This window comes from Opisthocomus hoazin, chromosome 1 (genome assembly GCF_030867145.1).
Source record: "Opisthocomus hoazin isolate bOpiHoa1 chromosome 1, bOpiHoa1.hap1, whole genome shotgun sequence".
Classification (NCBI taxonomy): Eukaryota; Metazoa; Chordata; class Aves; order Opisthocomiformes; family Opisthocomidae; genus Opisthocomus; species Opisthocomus hoazin.
In genome coordinates this window covers 49,338,974-49,352,976 of record NC_134414.1, presented here as the reverse complement: position 1 = coordinate 49,352,976, position 14,003 = coordinate 49,338,974, and positions in this window count along the sequence as shown.

The following is a 14,003-nucleotide window of genomic DNA, read 5'->3' as shown; positions in this document are numbered from 1 at the left end:
ACTAGCGCAGACGGAAATCTGTACACAGGTAATTACGCAAGGTTAATTAAAAAGCGTACTCAGAAAATAACATCCACGATTTTTGGAAGGGTGGTTTGCCCGTCGCTTGGAGGTTTGGTGGGAGCCACCATCCCTCTTGTCTTCCGCCTCCCCCGTGCAACGCGGAGGCTGCCCGCTTCATAAAAGCAAATGCTGTTGGCAACGTTTGTTAGCGATGGGTGGTCCTACGCTGGTGTTTAACTGCTTGAATATATGAGACAAACCCACATTCTTTACTGCTAAAGAAAGCAGTTTTGGCTCCAGAGTGTTTATGCTGAAAATTTGTTAACAAATGCTAACTGTAAAACTGCCACACTTGCATGTTTTGGCTGAAATCTCCTGATCAGAGAAATAACGTAGAGTGGTCTGGGTTTTGTGAAATACTGGTCCGCCAGCTGGGAGATGGAGCCTTTACAAGCTTGGACGTGGCAGAGGGGATGGTCTGGCTGGACAGGCTAGGAGGGCATTAAAGGAATGACCTGCTACTTGTTTAACAGTCTCTGAGGGGCATGATGAGGTAGGGCAGCGAGTACTCATTTGGAACTAAATCCTGATGTTGAGAGCAAAAATAATTACGGGATGTGGTCAGAAGAAAATTCCTTCACCTCTTGTGCTATGTTCTTTCGAGCAGGGGAAGAAAGGATAAGCTCCTTAACCAACTGCCTACAATGTGCAGAAAGAAGATCCCTTGGACTTTGGTGCTTAATATCTGCAGGGCACAGTGTGCTGCTTGCCGCGGTACTGGGAGCACTGCAGAGACCCTGACAGAGCGCTCCGCTTACCCAGAGAAGCTAATGTCCCTGTGGGGCTACGTTCCCCATGGTACCTGAACTGCCTTACTCAGAGCACGGGCAGGAACCTAAACTTCAGTGTAGCTATAGTACATATGTACATATAGTTCACGTAGCTATACCCTTAGTGGTGAAGCAGGAGAGCTCATGCTACTGGCACTAATGTCTTTGCAATTTCTAAAATTAAGCAGTAGTCTCTGTACTCAAACAATCTTGCCTCTGGCACAGGAGAATTCTGCACTAGACAAGTTTATAATCATCAGATCTGATAACTGGTCTAAAACAGGGAAACTTTTGGTAGCTATCCCAAAATGATTATTTAATCATACAGTCTGTAATCAGCAGAAAGGACTGAAGCAAAAAGATATCAACTTGCTGATTTAAAAGGGCTAATTTGACAAAGCTGAAATAAATAGTAGGCTTAAGTAGCGACCAGTGAATAATTAGGCAGAGCCTGAGTGAGGAGAGTACAGTCCTCAAAGTTTACAATCCCACAGAAGCTAGCCAAAACAAAACACCCCTTTCAAAGAACAACCTCTTTCCTTCTGCCTCTTTAGAAGGCATTTTGTAAAGCAGTTATAATTATAGACACTCAACAGCTGGGAAAAGAACTAGTAACAGCAAATATAACTTTGACGGCAGTGATTATGGAAAAATAATATGGAGGAAGAAAGATGCCTAAGAAGTCAATGACCCGCATTGAAAAGAACATCCAAAAAAAAGTCCATGAAATGTATTAAGAATTCTAACAATTGCCTGCTTTTAGATAAAAGATTTAGAACTGTTGATAAGCAAGGAGAAAAACCATGCTAAATATTCTTGTGCTGTATTTTGGAAAAGAGTAGGTAATGTATTTGTATCACATAATGACAAAATATTTTCCATTTCAACAGTAATTCAAGAGCATATTAAACCAGCTAATATTAATGGTCTTAGATGACTATGTCTGGATAACTTCACACCAAGAATTTTAAAGGAGCTGGTCAGTGAGCTTTCAGGTTTAATATTCAGTAATTGTTAGAATATTAGACATGTTCCAGAAGACTGTTAAGAAAGCTAGAGTTAGAACAAATACTTAAAAGAAAATGTAAATTAAATGATGCAGGTAATTATAAATTTGCATTGTGACAGTAACTGGAGCAGCTTAATGTGAATAGTCAATGTGGGGATTTATTAAAATAGAAAGGTAATATAATTTATGCCACTCAGTATATGCTTACAAAAAGCAAGACCTTGCTGAATTACCTTTGAATAAAGTTGATCACAAAAGATAACAGAGTTTACGCAAAACACATTTTTGTATATTACTTGATTCAGCTCAACATTTTTGATTAAAATTCCCAATTGACAAGTCTCAGCTTTTTCCGTATGGAATATTGACAGGTTGGTGTGTAAGGACTTATGAGGACTGGTTTTAACAACAGGCAATTTACCTTTTTCAAGGAAAACATAATAATAAATTTTACTGAGAAGATTAAGCATGCGGGAGAAATAAATAAAGAAGGCGGGAAATCTGTCTACTGAAACCACAAAGCCCTAGAATTCTTGGTGCGCTGGGTGCTTCTGAACTATGTATCTTCCAATATAGATATGTATGAAAACATTACAAGGTTCTGGCCTTAATAATGGCTAGTTAGGCCAAGATGATTCCTGAGGTGGCCAAGAAGGATGTACATCTTAGATGCCTGAACAGGTGAACCTCACAGAGAGCTGTCATACCATAACGGGCACCGGTGAGGGGGTTTTACTGAAATGCTCAATCGTTTTGAGCATCCAGAGTTCAAGAGGGGGTGAAATCCACTCTCTCACTTTGCTGCTGAGCCTGCACCCACTTGTAGTGTTCAGTGAAATAGTCTGTGTATAGCCAACGGGGAGAGGTAGGCCCCCGGATGGAGGCAGAGGCTGCTTCCCTCTGGAGGCCTTAAATTCTGTACTGACCATGCAGTAAACTGAGGTGGTCATTTTAGGAATGCACTTTTCAGTCTTTCCTTCCTATAGCCGCGCCTCCCCCCCCGCCCTTTTTTTTTAATTAAAAATAAAAAAGCTTGTATAATGAATGTAAACGTATTGCCAACAGGCTTGCTTTTCTTAGTCACCTCTTGAGGAGTCCTAGTAGTCCATGTGCACAAGCTCACTGACCGATAGCTCTTTAGAAGGACCTTTTCAGTACACCCTTAAAACTTATTTGCAATATGGATGCCTAAACAGAGGAAAAACTGTGAGAATGGATTCTTTGAGCTATCGGATAAAGGCTGGAGGTTAAATGGCTGGAGTTAAACCGAGACAATTTCAGTCTTGATCAGCTTCCCAAACTGAGGTTGCTTGAGTATCATTGCTTACGTTCCGATGGATCTTTTTTGTTAGTATTTGAAAATCACTCTTGAAGCAGCTTATAGAGCGCCAACGGTATGCACCCCACAGCTCAGGAATGCCCAGCTTAAGCAAACTAGTAATGTGTTTTTGTTGCTTCATTTTTGCTGTTGTGCACCCCAACTCCGTGCTCTGTTCAGAAAAGCCACTGCAACTCAAAGGAGGACGAAGAATTAGGTACTATCTCCTGTCTATCTAAACAGTATGCCGCTGGAGAGAAAAAATCCAGCAGGAAGGAACCAGCCCTTCTGCTATCAGAAACGGCTGCAGCAGCAGCGAAAGGAGGCTTTCTAGTCAGTCAGAGGATATTAAAATTACAACAGGATTCTCTCTTGCTTAATGATAAGGGCAATAACTCAGATGACCATTACATTTTTCAACATATCCTGGTAGCTTGATTGACATTTTTTGAAAAAAAGAGGAAGTTTCGGAATGAGCAAGTAATTTCAAAAAATGTCAATAGCGAGTACCGATTTTCAGTGCATCTGCCTCAAGACTAAGTGAGGTTTGACCTCCACTGAAGACACATTAAATATCTTTCAACAGTGAGCTGAACAACTGGATGTCACTTGTCAGGAAGGATAACAGCAAAGTAGAGATTACGAAAACCTACCTTGGGCTGTGGTGGAAGGGTGAGTCAAGAGTTTGAAAGGTGCTTTCCCATGAAAGCTTCTGAACGTGTACTTGATTCTTCATTCCAATCACACCACAGAAGAGGAATATCATTTTGTGATGAGAATGTTTAAAATACTGACCTTAGTGAAAACTCCAGAAGTCAGAGAATGTATCTGGACTCACCAGTGAAGCTAAAAACCCACCAGAACATCTGCTGCATGTAGTGGCCATCACAAGTTGAGCAAGAAGAGAGGTGAATGAACCAAATGCTACCAACCTCAGAGACTCCAGTCCTCCACTAGAAGAAACCTGACCAGCCTTGATAAAATGTGGCTGCACACAACTTCTATCTCCTGTTCACTTGGGGGCTTGCAGAGTTGGTGACAACACTCATCTTGCTGGATGGGGAAACTTCTGTATTTCTAATCATGTACTGTAAAGAAAAGGCACAGCTGCATCCCCCTTCACGGTTTCTGTTTGCCTCATGGTGAACTCCTCCCATCAAGGAAGCAACTGCCTCCACACAGTTTGTCTAGTTTCATTTACTTAGGTAAGGCAGAGTCAGAAAATGACCAATTTGCCAACACTGGAACAATCTAGAAATAAGATGGCAGGGGAAAAATGACAGGGGTTACCGGGGATGACTCAAATGTCTCTTCACAATAGGGCTCTAGAACTGACATACACCTGTCCAAATGCATGCGCACAGGAATGTCCCTCAAACAAGTAACGTAAGATGACCATTTAAAAAAAAAGTCAAACCAAATGTTACAGAAGGTGAAATGTCTAGTGACAAAGGACAGTATTACAGATCTCACCTTACTTTAGCTAACCATATTATTCTCATGAGCTGCAGATGCATTCAAGTTCCAAGTCCTTTAGAATGTTTTTAATTTCAGTTCTCAAACATACATTGAGTAGTAGATTATGTTAAATAATATACAACATAGTTAAACAGTTAATTAACACAATGTTGCTTTTTTCCCTCATTATTTTCTGCCTCTCTGAAAATATTTAGAGCCTGATCAACAGAAGTAAAGAATTTTTCAGTAAGAAAAACATGAAACATTTGTTAACATATTGGCACTTGCAGCTTCCAGTGTTACTCACAGTATTCTCTACAAAACATGCTGAAAAAACATGCAACACAATATTCAGCAAAATACTCAATCCAGCTTTACTCCACACTTACTTTAAGGATATTAATTTATTCAGGTAATTAAGGATACTATTTTCCAAAAAGAGAGATTTAAATTGCAATCATCTGTTACAATCAGCTTTGCCAGTTTCCACTTGTAATATGCTAATAATTTTTAAAAGTGCATTTTTTTCACAATTTCTTTTTGAAAATGGTTTTTGAAATATTAAAAAAAGAAAATAAATAAGCAAAAAGAAATATTTACTTTCAGAACAACGGACTAGATAAAAAACCTTTCTCTATTTTAGTCATATTTTATTAATATTCTTTTTTTCACTAGAGCAGCTCTAGATAAAAAATATTTATGTATTAGAATGTTCACATTTGACCCATAAGTATTCTTGTTGCTGGGTGACTTAATGAAAGTTTGGTCTATGTCTGTTGTGTTATGGCATGGAAAACTGCAGTTCGTGACTGTCTAGCCCATTTCAAGTGTTTACCTGACCGGTCCATAACATGCTTAGTTAAGCTATGGAGCCTGCTTACACATGAACTCGTAACCAATGTGGCAAGCTGGATGAAGCAAGACTTTAACAACACGTCTTAATCCCTGTGCTGCTTGAAAGATATAAATCAGATAAAGGAGAGGAAAAGTTGATTCAATCTTTTAACGAAACAAGGCTTCTTTCTCTCTAGATTGCATAGTGATCGCTTCGTAGAGTAACAAAATACAAAGCTTTTTTCAGTGATTAGAAAACCTTGCTTCTGTGCAATTCAAGAGTAAGGCCTAATGATTCATACATCTGGCACACAGTATCGGGTACAAATTGCCATAAGATACTACACAACTGCACGTAACCTGTGGAAAAAGATTGGTATTTTATTGCATGGGAGAAACAAACTAATATTAAAACATACATTTTGGCAGGACCAGGATAAAACTCACATTTTGTTCTACAAGTTTTAAAGTGTGTTACCATGCAGCACTACAGTTTTTCAAATTTTAAGGTTTGTACTCAGATATGACTTCACTGAAAAGGGAAAGAAGTAAAAGTGGAAGTAAAAGTGGAGGGGACAAAGAGGATGTTAACTCTTTTCCTTTTGCTTCCTGTTAGCATTGCCAGATCATGTGAATAAAGCAGGCTGCAATTGCACAAACTGTCTTTCATCAATACCGCATCTGCATCCATCCCTGTTATTTTAAATCTTACATTAAATCAATTATTTGAACATAGCGAAATCACCTATGAGATAATTACTCATCGGTTAGACCAGTTTGGTCCGCTGTGTTCTATCAGCAGAAGCCTTTTGCAATGATCCATCGCGGCACTTCCAATCCAGGTGATGTTATTTATAGTCTGAAGCAATGGCAATAGGGTTTCCTGGTACCCAATTTAAGAACAGAAAAAGCTCTGTGATCTTTATCCCAAGGACATTGTGGTACCATTAAACTTGTCTCGTGTCAGTGTTTATTTCAGAAATATCACACTGTGATGCAATGCCTTCTCTCTACTCTGAAAGCTGGAGTGAAAACAGTGCTCATGGAAAGGTAATAGCCAAACACCCAAAGAAGTTGCCTGTTCACAGTGAATTATGCAACTTAAGGAATTCTCATCTGAAAGTACTTTGTTAAACATTAATGCATTATATTTTAAGGTATCCACCCTCTGTCAAATGCTATCGCTCCATAATTTGCTTTATTGGATTAAATCTACTCTTACTGGCAACCTAAAACTGAAAAGTAAGTGCAAACCCTTGCAAAGCTGAATGTTGAAGTAGTCACGGTATCCACACTCTGAGATTTGTCCAAGGTTCCTTATTATTTCATGAAGTTAGGTGCTTAAGAATGGGATAAAGAAAAACTAGAAAACTGGTATTTTTAAAGTAGACATCAAAAAATGAACAGGCGGCACATATTAAATTCAGTACCCTGTCAGTGCTTGGGAGCTTTATGTGGTCTGTAGGAGGTGCTTGAAGCTAATAGACTGGAATCTCTGAGTTTTGGCTTGGCCATTTCTTTCCCAAGCTGAAGGTCGCTCCTTTCTTCACCAATGCTCCCATCATTATCTTGCCCAAAGTCAATTTCTGTGAACTCTCAACAGGGATGATCAGATTCAATCCTATCCACCACCTGAGGAAAATTGTAACGTACTCCGTTTCCTACGGAAGCAGTACAATGACTATAGAGCACTGTGAAGCCAACAGCCTTGCCAGTTCTGTTCAGACGGGGTTCCAGTTTCTGGTCCAATAAACACATGTTCAGGATCACACTTGTTCTTATTACCAAACCCAACAATTCATATTTCATACAGAGTGATTTACTGTTAGCATTGTCATCTCTCTATGTAGCAGTAGGACTTGGCGTTGTCATGACTAGGGCAAGTCTAGGTGGTCACTGAGAATGCAATGCCGGTGTATCTGTACTTTCGGTACCTCTACGTCTGAGTGGCACCAAAGAAGAGTTTTAAGAACCTTACATTTACATCTTTATGTTTGCAGAAATTAGCCAGAAGTGATGAGAATAAAGAACACAGAAAATCTCTTACATGAACCTGACAATTCTTGGGAGACAGGACACTAGATCTTACAAGCTCAGGAAGATAATGCAGTAGGGTAACCTTAATATTTTTAAATAAAATTAGTTTCAAGACAATTTACTGGCATTTTATTCATAACCAAAAGCACCTTAAACATGGATGCTTACAGAAAAATATTTTGCTTTGTATGAAAAATAAATATATTTGAACCTCAATAATTTAAGTTACATTTAGTTAAAAATATACATGTATTTTTATATAATATTTCAGTTTACAGCTACAAAAGAATAATAGCAAATTATCAACGGTTCTTGATGTTACTGCAGCTGGAAATGTAAGAACTTTACATAGTTTATTTCTTTCTAATTTAACAGACTTTAATGGATTGAAAATACTCTGTACTTGTTTTTAAGTCATTTAGTTATATATCTCAGAATTACTGTCATGGTGTAAAACTATTTGACAAAGGTTTCCGCCTGTTCAGATTTGAAATGGCACATCAGGATGAAAAACCGCTATATTTCATAGGATTGGGTATTTGGTTTTCATTGACAACAGATCTAATCAGCTGAGTTAGGCTTCCCTAAAGGAGGTTTCAGACAGTCTCCATTGTGTCGGAGGGCACCCAGGCTGCGCATTGAGATTAGCCTGCAGAGATTTTAGGGGGTTGAGAAAGAAAGGTAAGCTCCCTCCTGCTGTTGGTAAACACTGTTATTGTTCTCCATTCCCTGCTGAATGGAACAAATGCAATTCTGCAAAGTTAATTACTGCAATAATGAAAGAAATGACACAAAATGACAAGGAATGTGCTAATTCAGTAGGACTCAAGTCATTGACATATGAGTCCCTTTACTGCTCGTTGTTACTTTCAGGCACGTACTCCTTTACTCATAAATACTGAGTGGATTTTGGGGACTTAGTATTTAAGTAGTAAGTTAATAAAATAAAGATTAATGAGTAAGAAGTGGTGCCTAACGATCTCTTAGGAGTTGTCTGGTCAGTGCATGAGACCTGAACACAGAAGATCTTTGATGAAGTATCAGGAAAAAAAAAGGACCTCACCATCCTTGCAGCACTTGCAGCATGTTTCCTTTCCAATGTCCAAGAATGAAGACTCACTAGAATTTTATTTATATGCTAAAATAATTTAACCCCTGCAAAGGAAAAGGTGGCGAGTGAATAGACTGCACCAAAACATTGTATTTTTCCCTTGCTTACACTTCCCACAGTATCACAGAGGAGATGAGTGATACTAATTTTTGTGTGAACATCTTACACATAGCTCTGGATGACAATTTGTGAATCTCTATTTACATGGCTCCACTGGCACTGGGAGATGTGTGCTTGGAAACCATAGGCCCGTGAAACGTAGAGTGACAGGTCTCCTGTATGTGTGGCACTGTACCAGTGACGGGGAGCACAAGAAAGTTTGGGCACGGAAACGACCCTCTCTCAAGGTCTCAGAGAGAACTCAGTGGGAACGCTGCCAACTCTATCTTTTAGAAAGGGCCACTGCGCTTAGAATCATAGAATAGCTAGGTAACAATCTTGTTTAAAATCCACATCTAGATGACAACTCCCTCGTAAAAGTCAAGCACTACATTGCCAGGCTCTACCTAATAATAATGCACAAAGAAACAAATTCTTCTAAAGAATTGAATAAGCAATCAAAAGAGAAGGTCTTGCATGCTGCAGTATGTATCTCTAAAATCAGGATAAAAATGATCACTTGGAATTGCTAGAAATTTCAGCTGCAACACTGAATAATCTAAGTAATCCTTCTTCTATTTAACCAAAAGGAAAAATGAAAAGACTTTCATTGAAATACAGTCATAAATTCCATCCATAAGACTTTTCCTGCAATTAAGTTACATTTACTGATCCACTACTCCTTAAAAGAAGCATTAACACAAAGACTTCAATTATTCGTGGTCAAACAAAGTTGATTCTATTGCTTCAATCAAAGCAGCATTCTCTTTTACAGTGGTTATTTCTGTAGTATCTTCAAAAAGGGCACACACTCTATGAAAACATGTAGCTTTCTGAGCAAAAGCTATTTCTGTGATCAGTCTGAACTTTTTGCATTTAATACTTCTGCCACTTCCTGCTTTCATGGGGATGAAATTTGCTGGGTTTTTTTGTCCCCTTCATCCTTTAAGGGGTAAAAGTTGATTAAAATTCGCCATTTTTTTGAACCCACTTCCAATGTCCTGAGAAAAAGGAGTCTGTCTCTCTCAAAAAAAAATGCCAAACAACAAAAAACCCCCCAACAATGGGTATTTACCATTAGGGAAAACTTATCAGTGAGGAAAGAAACCCAGGGAACTCTGCAAAATGAACTCTGTGGAATGAAGTTGGTGGTTCTTGTGCTGTCAGCAGAGGGCTTAAAGAGCTGCAGAGGGTCTGACATCTGTGAAGAGCTGTGCCTACTTCTACTGCTAAAAGCTTCTGGAATACCCACCACCCTCTTCCCTAATTCCCAGCTCCTGTCCATTTCCGCTAGCGATGCTGTCCTCCAAGAGTTAGCACCTTGTGCTGCTGCCGACTGCTGCCCAGCTTCAGTCTGAAACACCTTAAGTGTAACCGCCTTAATTAAGCTACGGAAGTATGCGTTTTAAAGGTCAAGAGTTCCCAATCAATCCTAGGAATTTAAGAAGAGGATAATATTGCCCAAAGACACTAAGCAAAACTTGATCTTCTAGAGATACTTGTTTCATTTGCAAAGGTCGAGAATGAATACCGATTCTTGATATTCTTTGGTATACGAAAATACCAGGGATACATTTCTTTGACTCGGTAAAAATTCTACCATGTGTTCTATTAAATGTAATGTTAACAGGGAGATAAAATCTTTCCTCAGCAAACCTCCCTAATGAGAGTAACCCTGAAAGATGACAGGCTGTTGCAGACTCAAACAGTTGCGTATAAATCTGTTTTCACGCAAATGTGCACAGACTGACAGTTGATTGAGGCATATACATAATAACATAAACACTTCTTCAAAGACTTGTTTCTAGAAAGTGATGGACTCACAAAGACATGGAAGTTGATGAATGCATCCCAGCAGCAAAAGAATTCTACCTGACCATCTCACAGATGTCAGAGATTTAGTAGAGTTAGTGTTCCTTTTCTGCTGGAACAAGATATCATACAAAAGGATAGCTTAAACAGAAAATAACAGCGAAAGTGTAAGAAGCAGCAGATTGTATCCCAGAGATACTGGGAAATACTGAGACAACTAATGTTTGGATTTACAGTTGTTCCTCTTTTACAAGGTTTCACCACTGTTTTGTACAGAAAGTCTTCATGGGGAGGAAGACTACAAACCCAAACGACACACCGTTTCTTTGCACAGAAAATATTTAGAAACCACAACGCCAGTGAAGTATGATCACAGGGTGCAGCAACAAGTTTAGGTCCTTACTAAAAAAAGCCATTTCATGTTTTCAGTTTTTTCCTCAGAGATTTTCTTGACGCTTTAGAGCTTCTTTGCTTCTAGCAAGGGACAGAAAAGAGAGAAAACAATTATACTGCTGAAAAATCCTAATCTCCTCTCAGCCAACTGTCCTTCCTGCTTTCCTGTGCAGCCCATACACTTACGAAACTTATCACTTAAGTAACACCAACTTAATGTACCAAGAAATGTAACAGTGGATAGAGATTTTTCTCTCTTTGCTCCCTTTGGTCTGAAAAAGAGGAACTGAGGATGATTATGTGGGTTGGGCACTTCAGTCACAAGTTGCTTACATGCATGACTACCCTTACAAATTTCTCTTTACTTCATTATTTTTGACTCACACTTCATTGGCACAAGGCCTACTACAATGGGAAACTGCAAGGACCATTTCATGAAGAAGAATTTTGGAATAATTCCACAGCTATGTTTGTGGGAAATAACATCAGTAAAAATGCTGTCCAGGTAGTGCAACTGAACCTTTTAATTACTTAAAGAGCAAAAAGGTTCATTAATTTTTGCCGTAGGGCATTTCACATTTGAATAGTTATATTTAAGTGACATCCTAGCTTTCACATGAAAAGCTTAGAAGGTCTCCTCCTAGATAATTAGTTATAGCCCTGGAGTCTAGTGAGGAGACACAGGAAAAATACAAATGCTTCAACTGGAAAAAAAAAATTACATACTTAGGAGATTTACAACAGGGACTACATGGATTACAAGAATTTACCAACAGCATTATGTGTTATCAGTATAAACTAACAAATTAGTCTTATTTTTGCAAAGTTAAAGATGGACCTTGTTAGCAATTTTCTAAAAAAACCTTTGCCAGAATATGTCACTTTGTCATCTGAAGAACTGTTTAAATGTCAGTAAAAATTCACCACAAATCAGCCTGATTTTCTGTCAGCCTTCCTAGAAAATCAGACTTCCTGGAGGACACAGAAATACGCAACGCACAATTCATTCTGGAAGCATCAAAATGTTCTTGTGTATTGTGTTTCCATGGAAGAATTAAACACTTGGTATCTTTTGGATGGTAAGAAGTAAATTAATGTCACTATCTTATCTTCGTATATTTAGAAATACTACCATAGAGTAATTCAGGTTGGACAGAAATTCTGAAAATCAGTCATCTAGTCCATCCCAAAGTCAGGTCCAATTATATCAGGTTGCTCAGGACTTTGTCCAGTTGAGTTCTGAGTTTCTCCAAGCATGAAGATTCCACCACCTCTCTGGGTAACCTGTTCCAGTATTTGTTCACAGTAAAAACATTTCTCATAACAGCTAACCAAGTTTTTTAGTGCTCTGTCTTGTGTCCAGTGTCTCTTACTCTATGGCTGTGCACCTCTGAGAGGAGTATGGCTCTGTTGTCTCTTCACCATCCCATTAGGTAGCTGGAGACTGCAACAAGTTCCCCCCTAAGCCCTCTATTCTTAAGGCTGAACCAGTCCAGTTCTTTCAACCTCTCCTTCCACATCAGGTGGTCCAGCCCCTGATCATCTTAGCGAATCTCTGCAGGGCTCACATCAAAAAGTCGATGTCTGTCTTTATCAAGCCTAAAACTGGGTGTAACACTGCAGATCTGGTGTCCCATGCACCAAACAGAAGGGAAGGATTGCCTCCCTCCGTCTGTTGGCTATCCTGTTGTTAATACCACCCAGGACGCGGCTGGCTGGCACATTGCTGACTCACGTTCAATCTGTTGTCCACTAGGACCCTGAGGTCTGTTTCTGCTAAGCTGCTTTCCAGCCAGTATTGGCATATGGGGTCATTCCATCCTAGATGTAGGAATGCTATTGCTTTTGTTGAACTTCATAAAGTTCTTGTTGACCCAGTTTCCATCCTGCTGAGGTCACTCTGAAACCCTACTTTCCAGTGTATAGACTACTCCCTCAAAGTTGGTATTGCCTATGAACTTGTCGGGGGATGCTACTATTTGCCAGTTGCACTTTGCATTGCTGATCACATTTCCTTGAGCTTGTTTTCACCCACAATGTAGTCCATATCTTTGTCTATAAGGATACTACAGGAGAATAAATTGTGACTACTTAAGATTCCAACTAGTATCTTACCTAAAATAGCTCACAGTCCTTCTAGATAATACAATTAATTAATTATTGGGTGATAATGGACAAACATGATAGTCTGCGAAGTTAAAGCAGGGACTGTGAATCACATAAAATATCTATTACAAACTACATCTGCTTATGGGAGCTGTTTCACATGAAAGACATGTTAATGATTCTATTCACATAAAAATACAACTTAGATAAAACCCTAGACTTCAGGAAACCAAAGTTTATTCAGGAATGTCTGTACAGATAGGTCTGTGAGCCCAAAGGCTTTTTCCCCAGTGACCACCAGTTAGTCTAATAAAAGTTATTACTGCTGTCTACACACTTGGCCCCCCTCACTCACAGAATTATAATTTTAATCCTGTGATATGCAATTGCTAGCATTTTTACCTCATTCTCTCAGAATTATAAAAAAATAATGGAGAAACTGAAGCTTACCTGGAGCAGAGGAAGTATTGCTGTGCTTCAAACTGCTGTTTGGAAAATGAAGGAAAGTGCATCTAGGAAACATAAGCTTGATATAGCTCAGTGTTATATAGTAAATAATTATCGTTCATGTCCAGGTAGGAACAACAAATCAGTTGAAGAGAGATTGTCAAGGAAAAAGGAGGTAAGAAAAATGAGCTTCCTCTTAAGTGAAAGCCGAGTAATATTTTCAGTATACAGTCACTTAATATTATCTGTATTTATGTTATATATAGAAATATACTTTGTGCAGTCAAAAGTGCTTTACAATATTAGACACCTTTTCTATAGTCTAAATAGATGGTGGTGTGGAATAAATAAGTAGGCTGTGTTCTTGGAAGTTGGGTCTTATTTTCATACAATTAAATATGTCAAGTTATCCATTTCACCATTACATGCTACAGTACTCACACATCATGGCTCTATTTTTATTATTACCCTGATGTAACTATGCTTGAGCAAGTGTATCTAGCCCATTAAATATCAGTGCAGATAATTAACATGTATTTTATTGCT